The sequence below is a fragment of the Ambystoma mexicanum genome, chromosome 4p (assembly GCF_040938575.1).
Source record: "Ambystoma mexicanum isolate Mex_15411 chromosome 4p, UKY_AmexF1_1, whole genome shotgun sequence".
NCBI lineage: Eukaryota > Metazoa > Chordata > Amphibia > Caudata > Ambystomatidae > Ambystoma > Ambystoma mexicanum.
The window spans coordinates 596,796,402-596,812,151 of record NC_090927.1 but is presented as its reverse complement, the minus strand read 5'-3'; positions in this window follow the sequence as shown (position 1 = coordinate 596,812,151).

The following is a 15,750-nucleotide window of genomic DNA, read 5'->3' as shown; positions in this document are numbered from 1 at the left end:
AATTATTTGAAAGATGTACCACTCGTGTCAGACCCCTTATTTAAAAATACCTCGGGTCACGCTGGACCAGAAATCAGGCTGGTTTGTAAAAGGTATTATTTATTTACTTAGTTTAGATCAAAAACACAATATATATATTAATAGGTAAACAACAATCACCAATGGGGTGAAAGAACACAGAATAATGTCTTTAATACACTGGGACTAAGTTATGAGCAAACAAATGCAGCACAGAAACTAATACTTTTGTGTTGGTTTCAGATCAGATCGCACAATGGTTAGAAATTCCCCCTGTAACACTTTTCAACCCCCCAATAGGCAATGCAATGAGATAGAAGGAGAGAGCAGGTATTCAGGAATAGTACAGGTCAAACAGTGTCTCACTTGCCCCTTTCCCCCCTTACACAGAAAGAGAAAAATGAAGTGGGCGTTTCAACATCAGAATGACTTTTAAAGTGGCTGAAAAAGACTCTAAATGTGTGGAGAAATGCTTAAATTGTTGTAAATTCCTATGAGAGCAGCTTTGAACAGTTGCACACAAGTATAAGCAATGATTTAGTCAGCAGAAAACATTTGCAATCTTAAAATCCAAGTCGGAAGCATTTTAAATCTATTGTACACGTGTAAAATCTCTCAGGATTTGAAAAATCGCGGGAAACTTTTTTGTGCACGATATTCGCGATAACGGGAAAACCGCACTGTTTTGAAATGTGGCTCTATGGATGTATGTGAGCTACAAGTAGGAGTTGAAATTTTGTTTCTATTACAAAAACTGAGGGAGTTATAGTGATTTTAGTAAAGGTTGTTTTTGATAGATAGGCATGAGAATGGAAAGAGGCTTTAGTTTTAAAATCATAAAACATTGGCTATGGACTAGAGCATCCAAGCCAAGCCACCAGGAGGGCAAAGGTAAGAATCAGGAGTGATTTGCGACTCAGTCCTGGTTCCTCGCTGTCCACCATGGAGAGCTAGGCTGGTCACTCGAATAAAATTAAGATCAAAGTTGACAAATGACTAGGAAACAGGATGCTTTTACAGATAGACAGAGTAGGATTTCACTATGGATTTTAACAATATTACTGGTTATGGAAGTAAGGATAGTTCAGAGGTTAGAATAGGACATGACAATGCACAGGAATCAACAATTTCTAGCTTTCTGTGAATACTCACAAAACAAAATGGATTTAAGATTTTGGACCGTCAGGATTCTGGACTGTCAGGATTCTGGACCTATCAGGAACTGACAGCTGGGCACATCGGACTGGATAGGGTCAGCAAGGCGCTCTGGTCACAGCACGACTCAGGACTGGACAGGGTCAGGAAGGCACTCTGGTCACAGCACGGCACAGGACTGGACGGGATCTTCCCTTCTTGGTTCTAAGGATATTTCAATTCTGCAGGCAAGCGGTAACAGCACAGCCCTGCTGTATTATGATGCTTATGCTTATGATATTATGAGGATGGTTCAGCTACGCAATAGGCCTTTGCTTTGCCAAGTTTCTGGCATCTGGAACAAGGAAGATGTAGATTTCAGCAGCAGGGTGCTCCGTCAGCATCAGGAGGGTGAGTGGATCTGTCTGTACTTTGTCTGATCAGCTGTCTCTATTTATGATATAAAATGACATCATAAAAAGGGTGTGTGGGCAGGCTTAGCTAAGCTTGCTACTTTGAGCTGGGATAGGGTCACTACTTCATCTCTGCCTTGCAATTTGAGTGATTGGCTCAAGGCTGGGTGATGTCAGGTTTTATGATTTGCTTTACAATCCTCAGAGACCTCCCTTTGGCCATTGGTCTCCAAGTCTGATTTCATATTAAATGTACATTTCTACATTGGTCACCTTTTTACAAATCACACATAGAGATGCCATATTTTACATAGCAGCTATTCCTCAAAACCCTGCAGTGGTGGGGTCTTGTCTCCCCTTTCTACAGATTGTTGCCCTTTTCGCTATGAACACACTTTCCGATTGTTCTGCAAATTTCCACAAAAATGTGTGTTTAACATGGGGACATGCATGTAAATATTCACAATTCTAACAGTCATATATTTTGTGTAAAATCACTTTCCTTGCCATTCTTGTCCGGGACATGTCACAAAGTTCTGCCGCCGCTTCACGCGTGCAGCCAGAAATTAAATGAACAGCTCTGTCATTTTTATATTTTTCAACATTTTGGATAGCAAGTTATAAGTCTTTTAAAATGTGTTCTCTGTTCAGGTTCAGCAACAGATGGTCGCTTGACTCCACCCCTTGGTCTCTCCCTGGAGTCCAGGAACACCCCCTCCTTGGGGCATTTTCCTGCCAAGAGCCATTTATGATCGCCTTTACACCTCCAGTTTCCTGAGTTGGAGGATGTCCATTGTTTAGTCCTGGGCTGCTGTTTCTGCCTTGCAATTTGGGGTCGGGAGACATTCCACCCATTTAGTGAACAAGCATGTTAAGGTCAACATGTTCTTGTTCCCCGTAGAGGAGCGATTCATGGGCCCGATAAAATCGACTTGCAAATCTGACCAAGGCAGTGTCATCCCCCTCTTTTGGAGGGGAGCATGGTGTGTCAGTGATGTTGGCTGAAATTGTGCACACACAAGACACCCCTTCAAGTATTGGTCAGGTCCTGCCCCATGTGTGGCCAGTATGCAACCTCTTGCAAGATTTCTAATGTCGTATGAAACCCGCGATGACCGGCTGTGGCAGCATCATGGGCGTGAATTAGCATCAGGCTTCGGAATGAGGTAGGGACCACCCACTGGTCATGGCCAGATATGGATTTCCTCACCAACAAACCGTCTTGTATTCGGAACATTTGTGGACTTTTCATCAACACTATGAGGTCCTCTTTCCCAATGTAATCGGTATCCGTAGGGGAAAGTTCTGAGGGTCCTCAATGTGTTGATAAAACTTACCAATTATTGGATCCCCTTTTTGAGCCGTAATCAAATCAGCATCTGAGGTCTCCTTACACCATTGTGCAGTTGAGAGGTCCTTGTGAGCATTTGTCTGGGACCTAGTGATAGCAGTGACATGGATTTCCCCCAACAGGGACTCGTTCTCAAGTAGATCCCCTTGGATGCTCCGGTTTTGGCCAGCTGATCAGCTAGGTCATTTCCAGTTTTGTCTGGTCCCTCTACTTTAGAATGACCCTTGACCTTTTTCCAGTAGATGGTCATCCCATTCGAGGTGACCAGATCATCAATATTATGTATTAATTTTCCATGTTTTAAAGGTTTATTATTAGCACAAAGCATGCCTCTGGTTTTCCAGTTAACCAGGTGCTCCAAGAACCCGTTCCGTATATAATCTGAATCAGTTATCATGACCAATTCATGGAGTTGGTGTTGGACGGTAGTGAGGATGCCACTTGACTACTTCGGGGACCTATTTTGTACCCAGCAGAGGGTTCTGGGGCATCATTCACCCATGCATTCCCTACGCTGGCTACAAGTTCCTTTTCCCTGTTGTTGTCAACATTGTAGGAGCACCCATCCACATAGACAGTGGGCATCCCCTCACACTTGTCTTCTTTATAGACTTTATGTGGGGAATTAAGGTAAGCCTCCATGTTGGCCTTGATTTTAAGACTTTTGTCCTTGAGACAGTTTTCTCTGGCACAATCCTGCAAGTCAGCCAGACCTTGTGCGAGAGGACTCTTCTTGTTTTGGCCATATCTGACCTCCACAGGAAAGCCTTGCATTGACAGAATCCAGGAAGTAATTCGGGAATTGCTCACATTTCCGGCCCGGATTCTGTCACTTTGAAGATATTGCAAAGGTTGGTGTGGAGTCTCCACTATGATGTGTTCCCCCTGGATAAATGGACGGTAACTCTTCAATGCCCACACCGTTGCCAGGAGTGCCTTCTCACAATCGTTGAATTTTTCCTTCGCAGAGGATAAAGTCTTACTCGCATAGGAGATTACTTTATTGACCTTGTCATGCTTTTGATTTAATACTGCAGTCAAGCATGTATTTGAGAACCATGTCTCCAAGAAGAACTCCTTGTTTTTGACAGGGTAAGCTAGGCAAGGTGCTTGTGAGAGGCTTCTTTTGAGTTGTCTTACTGCCTTGGCTTGGTCTGGGCCCCACTCCCACTTGACCCCCCCTTCAAAAGATGGATCAGGGGTCTTGTGATTTCTGCGTAATCCTCAATGAACTTTCTGCTGTAATTAGCTAGTCCAAGGAGGCTCCTTGGTACCCACAGAGTTGTGGGGTCTTTTATTTTCTGGAGTGCTTCTACTTTCTTTTCCTGGGGACAGAGACCCTCAGAAGTTATCTCATGCCCCAAGAAATTGACATGGGTCCTGTACCACTGTCCTTTTGGAAAGAGAGTTTTGCTCCGGCAGCCCTCAACTCGTTCAGAACATAGCAGATCTCCACTATGTGTTCCTCCACAGTTGAGCTTTTGATTAGAACATCATCTACATAGACTAGGTTACCCCCTTCACCCAAGTCGGGCATGGCTTTATGCAGAAAGATGTTAAATTCATTGCCGGAGTTGATGTATCTGAAGGGAGTCCGGGTCCAAGAGTACTGCTGCCCCCGAAGGGAAAGGCCAGCTTGTATTGGTCCTCCCTGCTGACAGGTACAGTCCAGTACCCATTGGTCAGGTCAATTGCAGTGAATACCTTTGACCCCTGGATCTGGGCCAGCCCTTGCTCAATGTAGGGAAGAGGCCATCGGGAAGTATGGACCTGTTTGTTGAGCTCCCTTAGGTCAGCACAGAGTCTCCAGTGGCCGTTTGGTTTCAAAATCCCCAGCACCGGATTATTGAAGGTGCTGTGGACTGGACGAATTATCCCACGGGACTCTAGGCTCTTAATTATTTCAGTAAGGGACTGCATTGATGCGAGAGGCAAGCGATATTGCTTCACAAAAACTCGAGTCATGCCAGGGTCCATGGGAATTGTTGTTGTGTGGATGTTGGTGCGACCACAGTCATATGATTCCACCGCAAGGAGATCTTGAAATTCTAAGAAAACTTGTTTCAATTTTTGATTTTGCTCCAGAGTCTCACAGGCATCAGCTAGGTTGACTCTCTCCTCAACATCTGCCTGTAGCCTGGAAAGACTTCTGGTTTGGCTATCTCAGTGTCCTCCTCCAGCTGGGTGGAGAAGTCCCTGGTGAAAGTGCTGATTTGGACTAATGGCTTCAGGTGGGGAAGGCAGTCCTTGTGGACTTGAAAGATCACATCATCCCTCCTGAAGTCACAGGTCACATCTTCCTTACCATAAGGGCAGGAAGAGTATACCAGGAAATTCCACCCATGCCGGGTGAAGATCCTGTCTGGTGTTGTTTCATCGTCGCTATTACTGTCAAAACATTCTTTTGGGATTGGTCCTAACAGTTTGTTACCTAAATCTATGGAATAATGTTGGTCATCAACCTCCATTCCAGTAATGGTGCATGCACCCAGAGTGATACTCTTTAGGTCGCCGTTATCCACCTGTATTGGAATGGTGTTGTGTTCTATATTGACTAGTGGTGTTGGGTTTACCCCCAACCCTTGCTGTTGGAAAAAAGCATTGAGATGAACATAGGAGTCAGGGTTTTTCAGTTTCTGTCCTCTTTTAATCTTTACTTTCAGTGAGAATTGTTGGGTCCGTTCTCGGATGGTGACTTCCTCTCCAATCTGAATTTCAACTGCATATGGCAGCAGTTGAGCCGAACAAAAGTATTTCCCTCGGTCATCAAAGTCCATGGGATTACCTGCTAATCAGGACCAAGCTTTGAAGTTTATTAGGTCCAAACTAATGTCAAAGCGATTGAGAATGTCACTGCCTAAATAAAATGCAGCGGGACATCTCGCACGACCCAACAATTATGGATTATGCTCTTGTTACCTATGGAAATTTTGAGCATACACCTGCTAGACAGGAGATGATTGGAATTGGGTGTTTCCAGGTCCATTTCCCATTTGTCTAACAGTTTAAATGTGGGAATGGCTGGATCTTTTGGGAGTTTGCGGAACATGGCCTAGCTGATGAACCTCTTACCATTGTTCACACACACTCGGGTGAGAACAGAGTCCTTCCCTTCATAAGTGAAAAACTGAATAGTGAGGAACAACTGCTTTCCAATTTTCTGAATATCAGCCAAGTTTTGAGCTGATTTCTAATCATTTTGGACTATAGGAGTAGGATTTTCTGATTGTGAATTTCTGTAGAATTTCAAAGTGTTTCCTTCCAGTGTGGAATGCCACCTTAGACTGGAAGGAAGGTTGATTTTCAGAAATAGAGAGGACTCCCCATCACCAGTTTGTTGTCCTAATGCAATTACTGTCACGTCTGGGATTTGGTTATGCTGGAAGTGGAATTCAATATGGTCAGGTTTTTGTTCAACCATGTGGCATGTGCCATTTAAACTAACATGGTTGACACTATGTTGGTCGGTTAGTCTGGGTCCAGAGGACCTTGTTTACACAATCTATGAGGGGAGACGATCTACGCATTATGTCATTCCCTAGTAAACATGGTGTGCCTCTGGAGTCACAAATATGACCGTGTGCTTCACCTTGTGTCACCCAATTTCAATGTCTAAATCCACAGTCCTCTCGACAGGAATTTCCTTCCCTTCGATGTTCTGAAATTGTCCAGGAGGAGGGGTGAGAGGAATTTGGTATTTCTCCCCCTTCCCGAATTCAGCTGATCAAAGACCCTTTTTGACAGAAGGGTGGCTTGGGATCCAGTGTCCACCAGTGCCAAAATTGTACATTGCCCCTGTATTTGGACCGGGGCATAAAATCTTCCCTCCTTTTCCTCAAGGGGCAAAGATAATGCACATTTTTTGGCCAATTGGTGGGTTAAATTTCTTTGCTTTGGATTCTGACAGAGGGGTGATTTGGGCAGGATTTTGTTTGGGATCTTGTGAACCTGTAAGAACAAGGTGGCAATTGGATATGGGGGAAGTTTTGGGCTCCCCTGGTTCTGAGTCTGGGCTGCCCCCCCCTTTTTGGAGGTAGTCACCAGAATCGGTTTGACCAAGGTGATTTTCTTGCTGGTCATTCTGGGGTTTGATGATGGGTGGTTTGAACTCAGTCCCCCATCTAGCCAGTCTTGATCAGGATCTCTTGGGACCCATTTTTCTTTGGGAGGAGTTCCCCCGTCCCTGAAGGAGAAGATCATTTTCCCAGAATCCTCTGAGGACCCCTCTCCTTTACATTGGAAGATGCACACCTCTTCCACAAAATGGGCCCTTTTAGGCTCTTTATTTCTCCTACCCGCCCTCTGTTCCTTAGGTTGCAGATTTTCGGAGGCAGGAGATTTTGGTTCTGGTTCCTGGGTTTCCAGGGTCTTTCCGCAAGTGGGGAAGGAAGCTTCCTCTAAGGCTTTACACCCCCCTTCCCCCTGTGCCTTCTCTCTGGGAACCGGTGGGTTGTCAGGGTTCTTCCCCCGTCATTGTTCTGGAGCACCAGACCCTTGATTTGAGGATTTCTGAGTCACCATGCTCAGCTGAGGGTTCTGTTGAGCCCTCAGTATGCAACCCAGATCCTGTGCCATGTTGTGGACCTGGCGCTCCAGTTGGGACACCCGCTCTGGCTGGTACGGGGTCTTCTGGTCTACCCTTTGTTGATCATGGGAAGGGTAACTGTCCTTTCTCCCATAAGACCTCTGTTTAGGATAGTTTTGGTACCCCTAAACCCTTGGCCTCCGCTCTCCCGGATTGGGCTGTCTGGGCTCAGGAAAGTGGGGAAAGAAAGAAGGGTTGTTTTGGGGGTTGAGGTTTGGCGGGTACCGGGGAAAGAAACTTGGCTCAGCATTTGGGGGATTACTGCCCTCCTGGGGAAAGTGGGGAGGGAAGTTTCCTGGGTTGGCAGCTGTCTGGTTGGATTCCCCCTCCCTGGGCTAGAGGAGTCCACACATAGCCCAGGAATGGTCTGTTGCCCTTGTAACGGGGGCTGATGTAGTCAGGGGACTTAGGGGTCCCATTTGTGGGGTTACCTCCCTGACTCCCTGTTTGGGATTGGCCCGAGGGCCTTCTGGGTCTGGGGTTAGTCGGATTCTGTGCAGGAATGTTTTTAGACCCCCCCATCTTCAGATCTAAAATGGGGGCAACCTTTACCTCCGCCACCTTAGCAGCTGCAGGGGCGTTGGTTGATTTTGGGCTTTTGTTAGTATTTTTGCTTTCTACTGGCTTCTGCACTTTGTATATGTTAGTTGTTTGTTCAATGATCGAGTCTAGTGATCTTTTCTCATGAAAGTCCCTCACTAGCTGGGTCGTAATGTATTTAGGGAGGGCATGAAAGAAGGTATTGACAAATTCCTTACTGTCAGTGCGCACCCTCCTGGTGGTCTGCGCAAAGGCACGTTTAAGTTCTTGGACAAATTCTTGTGGGGCCTGGTCTTCCCCACATTGCAGGTTGTATGCTGCCTTGCGGGCCTCTTGAGGGTTTCTATGAATAGAAAAATGCTTCAGGATGGCCGCCCTATAGGTGGTCCATCTTGAATGGTTCTGATCCTACAGCCCCGCAAAGAATCTGGAGTACTCAGGTGAAAATGTCCACTTTATGTACTGAATACAGCTTTGGCTGTCCTTCAGGTGGAACGTCTCCATCATTTGCTCAAACAATTCAAGGTGCTCCCAAACTGAATATTTGGCATTTTTGTGGTAGGGTGTGATGATGCTCCTGATAGCTTTTATTTACTTCAGGATATCCTTGAGTAAAGCTCTCTTCACTTTATTGGCCTTTTTAGTTCTGGTCACCCTGGTCCACTCATCCTCTGACTCAGAGACACTGCTACCAGAGGTGGCTGTCTGATCTTCTAGGCTCTCCCGGATTCTGCGAGCTTGGGAATGGCTGGCAGAATGTGGGGGCCTAGTCTCTTGGGACCTGTGGCGCTCAGAAGTGTCTTCTGACTCTCCCATGCTCCCAGGATTGGATGAGTATCCCCCCCACGATCCTAGCCGGGAAGAGGTTTTTAAGATGCTCTTAGTGGGCCTAGTCTCATGGAATTCCCCACCAAATCTCACTGACGGATCTCTAGGTAGATGATATTTCTGAGGATCCAGTTCTCTAATTCTCCCCTCACTGGAGTCTCCCTGATCAGAGAAGATGGCCCTAGCACTTGGGAACCTGTACATAGATGCCCGCCCATCCATTTCTGGGAGGCACTGATCTATAAGCCCCATATTTCCCATTGTGTTGAAGTCTACCATCCCCGTGGACCTTGGTTCATATGAGCCAGTGGACATGAGGGTGGCAGAGTACATGGAATTGAAGGGATTAAAGTCCCTGATGCCAGGGTTCCTGAGGTTATGCTCGGGGGTTTCTCTCTCCCATCTTACCTCATCTCTTTCAGCTCCCTGATGACATGCCAGAATCTGACCCTTTTGTTCCTCTATTAAGGCCTTACTGGTCTCCACTGGTTGTTCCTGCATGGCTATCTGTCTATGGAGCCTGTCATTCTTTTCACAGAGAGCCTCATTGTCTCTCTGTGCTTCCTGCATGAATTGGGAGTATTGGGCCAATTTTTGCTGCAGTAGACTCAGCTCCTGAGTTTGGTCCTTAGTGGCCTGATTATTCTTTGCCAGAGCCTCCTCCAACCGCCTGGTGTGCTCTAACAGCTTTTGGTAATCCATTTTGATTTCACCCAGTTCCTGAAGGGCCAGGTGATTTTCTTTTAACTTTGTTTTTAAATGACTGACTTCCTTGCCTATGGTGTCCCTCTCTTGACATAGAGTTCCCTTCTGCTCTGCCAGGTCGTCCCTTTGTTTTCTAATGGCATATAATTTTTGGCGCTCCTCATCAAAATCTGTTTGAGTGTGGAGATCCTTCACTATTAATTTATTATTTTCCTCCTTTAGTTCATCAATCTGAATTTCTAGGGCAATTATCTGCTCTGTGCAGGCTCCATTATAATTGAATTGCTGCTCCAGCTTTTGTTGGCTCTGTTGTAGAGAATCCAACGTTTCTTGACACTCTTTTTGCAGTGTCAGTAATTTGGTATCTTGCTCTGCCTTCTCTTGCTGCAGGAGATCAAGATCTTCCTTTACTTTCGTCAGGTACTGTCTATTTTCTCTCTCTGATTCTTGGCTCTTTTGTAGCCTTTGCTCTGCAGAGTCCAGATCAGTTTGGGTTTTCTCTATGGATTGTACTTGCCTCTTTGCCAGATCTAGGCTTTCGGCATATTTTTCCTGTATTACTCCAATGTGGAGGTACAGGTAATCCGCTATTTCGGCAATTTTACATTGCTCTTCTTTTACTTTTGGGGCGAAATACAGTTCACTAAGTGATTGGTGTAATGGACCCTGATCCTGCCATGTATCAAAGTCTGTGGTAGTGACTTGTTGTTTGATTTCCTGCAGCCAGACTTTATCATCCAGCTCTACCCATTCACCCCGACACACAATTTGTGCAGTGGGTGTTCCCTTGCAATATTGATTTCCACTGGGGTCGCCATTCCGGAAATATTAATTTCCTTCTGGCTTATTTCAGGGTACATTTTCTTTTTCAAATAGACCTAGTATTTATTTTAGGGGCGCTTATACAGTGTAGCACAGTACTCACACTACACAAAGTATTAATACTCTGCAGGTTAGACTGCTGTGTTAGACTGTCATGGGTGGCAGTCAATCAAACCCCAGACTTGAGCCCCCAGAATTATTAAGGATTTCAACAAGGCGATACACTCTGCTCCCGGCCTAGTGTACAGTGCAATCGAAAAACTAGATAGAGATACGATATAGATTCAATTATTTGAAAGATGTACCACTCGTATCACACCCTTATTTAAGAATACCGAGGGTTATGCTGGACCAGAAATCAGGCTGGTTTGTAAAAGGTATTATTTATTTGCTTAGTTAAGATCAAAAACACAATATATATATTAATAAATAAACAACAATCCCCAACGGGGTGATAGAACATAGAATGATATCTTTAATACACTGGCACTAGGTTATGAGCAAACAAATGAAGCACAGAAACTAATACTTTTGTGTTGGTTTCAGATCAGATAGAACAATGGTTAGAAATTCCCCCTACAACACTTCTCAACCCCCAATAGGCAATGCAAAGAGATAGGAGAGAGCAGATATTCAGGAATAGTACAGGTGAAACAGTGTCTACTTCCCCCTTCCCCGCCTTACACAGAAAGAGAAAAACAAAGTGGGCCTTTCAACTGTCAGAATGACTTTTAAAGTGGCTGAGCAAGACTTTAAGGGGCCGATTCATGGAACAAATGTGCGGCGAAAATCCCAGCGCAAGCTGGCGCAAGCATGAGAAAGCAAGCGCACGCGCATACGTGCGATTCAAGGAAGGCGCTGCGCATGTTTTCCACTGGTTGTGCGCCAAATCCGTGCATGGCGCACACATCATCAAACGGCGTGCGCTATGTGCACAGGGAGAGCGCACATAGCGTGGCGCACACAACAAAAGTGGGCGGAACAGTAGGCGTAACGCGCGGAATGAGGAATAACGGGTGAAAAAGAAGGCGTAACTGGGGAAGTATTGCAGGGAACTACACGGAATGCCCACACGCATGCGAACAACCTGTATTCATGGATTTGAATATGGGAAACCCGCGCACGTCAAAAAACGCGCACAGGCGTCAACGCGTCCGCCACACGAAGGCAGGCGGAAGCGTCCCACGCACAGTATAAAAATGCGTGCAAACAACAAACACGTATATACAGCTACGATGAATGCCCCATTTGTCACAGCACTGATCGTGGGACACCACAGGAGGAGGAGAATAGCCAGGGCCCCCATTTTTTCACCCCGGACAAGCCTTTTTGGGATGCCTGACGACCAGGTCTACGGTAGGTATAGGTTTCCACGTCGTATCATCCTAGACCTGGTCAGGGAGTGGGAAGATGACCTTACATCCCCCATCCTCTACTCCCAAGCATTGAGCCCCTTGGAGAAGGTGCTCAATGTCCTGCATTTTTTGGCCACTGGGTCATTTCAGCAGACTACTGCCATAGTGGGGGGGTGGGTTCACAGGCCACGTAGTCACGATGCCTACACCAGGTGTTGGCAAACATCACTGCACACCCCTCAGTCCGCAGGCACATATACATGCCCAGAACACCCGCAGAAAGGCAGGCTGTTGTCCAGGACTTTTACAGGGTGGCACACTTCCCCAAAGTGGTCGGTGCCATAGATTGCACCCATGTGGCCCAACGTCCACCTCGGGCCACTGAGCACATCTACCGAAACCTCAAGCACTGGCATTCCATCAACGTGCAGGTGGTATGCGATGCAAAGGGAATCATCACCTCTGTCTATGCAAACTACCCTGGCTCCACCCATGACAGTTTCATATACAGAATGTCCGCCCTGAGCCAGGCCCTGGAATCTGGGCAGCATGGCGACACATAGCTCCTAGTTGAGTACAAATGCCCGTGCACATGCATGCATGTCACACACACACAAATACACAAACCCCAATAATCACAACCATCATCACCTCTCCAGGGGACAGTGCCTACCCTTTGAGCAACCACATGATGACGCCAATCCGGAACCCCACCACACCACCCCATGTAAGATACAATGTGGCCCATATTGCAACCAGGGCCATAGTGGAGCGCACATTCGGAGTGCTCAAGTCACGCTTCCGCTCCCTTGACCGCTCTGGCGGGCAGCTACTCTATGCACCCCCAGTAGTGTGCAGGGTCATTGTGGCAGCATGTGCCCTGCACAATTTTGCAACACGGCAGGGCGTACCGGTGGACATGGTGGTGCCCCCACATCCCCAACCACAGGCACAGGCGCTGCCCATGGGAGGGGATAGGGCAAGTGGCGAATAAGCCCAGACCCAGCATGTGGCCACATTTTTCACCTAAACTCCCACCCCTGCAGAGTGCACACAGGCCTGGCACATACCAGGTGACAATCGATGATGATAAAGAGACAGTCAACTGTCACAATCTTACCACCCTGAGAATGTTGCCATGGAAGTGCCACATTGTGTGCATCCCTAGCTACTTAAACATAAGCAATCCTGTGTGACCATAAGGCACACATGCAAGTTGTGAATCACACAGACCTGCAAAACAGGCCATGACTATCACTGTTATGTCACCCAAACCCTCCCAAACCACAACAGGACATGGCAAGCAATAGCTATACACCAACACAGTACCAATAAGGTACACATTGACATGTGAAAAATGTAAAGTGGCATCAGACAATGATGCCTGACAAGGAATCAGATGAAATGACGGACCAACAACCTCCCACACAAAATAACTCATACCCAAATGCATTCCAACAGTTGTAGTTGTAACATAACAATGAATGCCTGCCTACATGCACGTTGTGCATAGCAAAATCAACACTGCACCTTCTGTGTGCCGTGTCCACCTCACGCAACACACTGATCAGCTCACAGCATAGTGAACAGCCATTGTGTGTGACGCACACCCTAAGCATCACATCTAAGAGACAAACTACATCAAAAAGCAAAATACGCATGTACAGGATCCACAATTGGTCATAGATCATGTGCTGCAGGGACACAGTGGGCACCAGAAGGCAAACAGAGTGTACATGTGGACATGGAAGGGTGGTTGTATATGTAGTGGATCATAGTGCAAGTGTGTGGGTCAGTAGGGACATGCACTCAATAAATGCATGTGCAATCAAGTGACCATCAGTGTCCTCTACACATCACATGTGAACATTGACCATGTGTATACCCCAGCATGTCAAACCACAACTATTCCCTCACACCTGAAAGCTAAACACAACACATAAACAGGCATTGATCAGCAGAATACATCATGTACATAGGATACCGCAATTACAATGCCAGGTTGCGCATCACACTGCAGGGCAAGGCAACTGTCAACAACAAAACACCCCCCCCTCACAAATCACCATGCCCCACTGAACAACTGCACCTGGGTTATGTAGCCTTCATCCTTGAAGTTCACCTGGCCACAGGATCACCCTTCCCCTTTGTCAACATCTCCCACCTTGTGTGCAAAAAGTGTCCAGCACCCTCAGAGGCCACCTTGACTTGCAGAAACACCAAATCAAAGAGAACTGAAAGCAGGACAACACAGAAGCCAAGCAAAAAGCCTGCAGGCAGCAAAACAAACCAGAATAGCCTCCAGTAGATGACTTGAAGTAGCAGTATGTCACAAAGCCCAAGTACTACCACAATGACGTAACAACCAAGGTAGCACAGTAAAACAATGTCACAACAGGATGTGTACCATGTGTGGTACATAACACAGAATAATGCACCACAAACTGATGTGTACTGTCACAGCTCCAGTGTACAGGTGCAGGAGTGGCAAGAACCAACCACCCCACCGTGGTCGGGGTGCCTTCAAGGTCAAACTCACACAAGCCTCTGAGACCCTCCTGGGGAAGGATGGTCAGGGATATGCAGTCGGGACAGGCATTGCTATACTGGATAAATGGAATGAGGGGCAGGAGAGGGGAGTAGGATTCACAGGGGAAAGTAGGAAATGCACAAAACTGTACTCCTCACATTTACACATACACAAGTACACCAAACCTGATCATCATGCACATAGTAACAAATTACTCAAATGGAAAACAAAGAGAAACTTATCTCTGGGGTGAGTGCTGGCCTCCTGCCTGCGCACTCTCAGGTCCGGTAACAGGAGCAGTTTAATGATGCAAAGAGAGCCACAATTACTAATCTGTGCGTGCCCATAACACACAAACACACCACCATATATGCCCCAAAGTAACAAAATACTCTACAAACAAACAATCTGGTGTGGATGCTTCATACCCATATGTAACATCACCCCTGTGATGGTTCATACACAGTCAATGCAGTAAGTCATGCGTCGCTGGGTGCGTTGCAAATGGAAGACCAATGTGTCACGAATCACACAACATGCAAGTTCCCTGGGTAAGCAGCCAGACGCAAATAGCAAGGTATGACTTCAGAACAAGTCGTGTTCCATCATGACCCAAATAAAGTAGGTAGTGCATGTGTCAAATTCTACATGGTAATGAAATGCACTGCACACAAGTCTGTCCCTTGCTGTCTGTCCCTGTGAGCTGCTTCTTTCCATGCTTTGCAATGCTACATGGCTAATACAAGTGCCTCAATGGACCATGGTGGACCGAGGGTATGTGCCACTGGCCCTGCAGGTGCCCCAGACAACTTACCCATCAACTAGCCATTAGTCCACCAACGCATCTCAGCTGTATTGTGCACTTCAACACCAATATTTGTCCAAGCCCACCGTCAGTGCTGCTACTAAGCATGCATGTGCAACTGGCCAGGTGGAAGGTCTGCTGCGTTGTGGCCCCCCTGTGCTGCTTACCTTGCCTGGAGACCCTTGAAACACGTCAGCTGTTTTCGGATGCATGAGCGCAATCCCTGTGCCTCTGCTTCCGCACACATGGCCATGTCGGCACCACCAAACGTGTCAAGCTTCCGGACGTCCAATGGCCCATGTCTGCTGGCAAAGGAGGTCTGGAGGCTCATCCCCCTGCAGAAAGTGCATGAAACACATGATTAATGCTTTAAAATCATCTGTGTGTGTCTCTTCAGGCATTACATGACAGGACCATGTCAGAGACGTACATCACAAATCACACCATCAGTCCGTCTTTCACAAGCAAACTGTTGAACACACCATCTACGCCATGAATTGCAACAAGCACATGTACAGTATAGATATTAAACATACTACGCAATGAATAGCAATGAATGTACACATCATTCATGAAACCCCCCCATCTAGCGAATGAAGAACAGTGGTCAATAACACCCCTATCATCCCCACTAGGGGTGTTAACACTAGTTTCACAGCAGCAG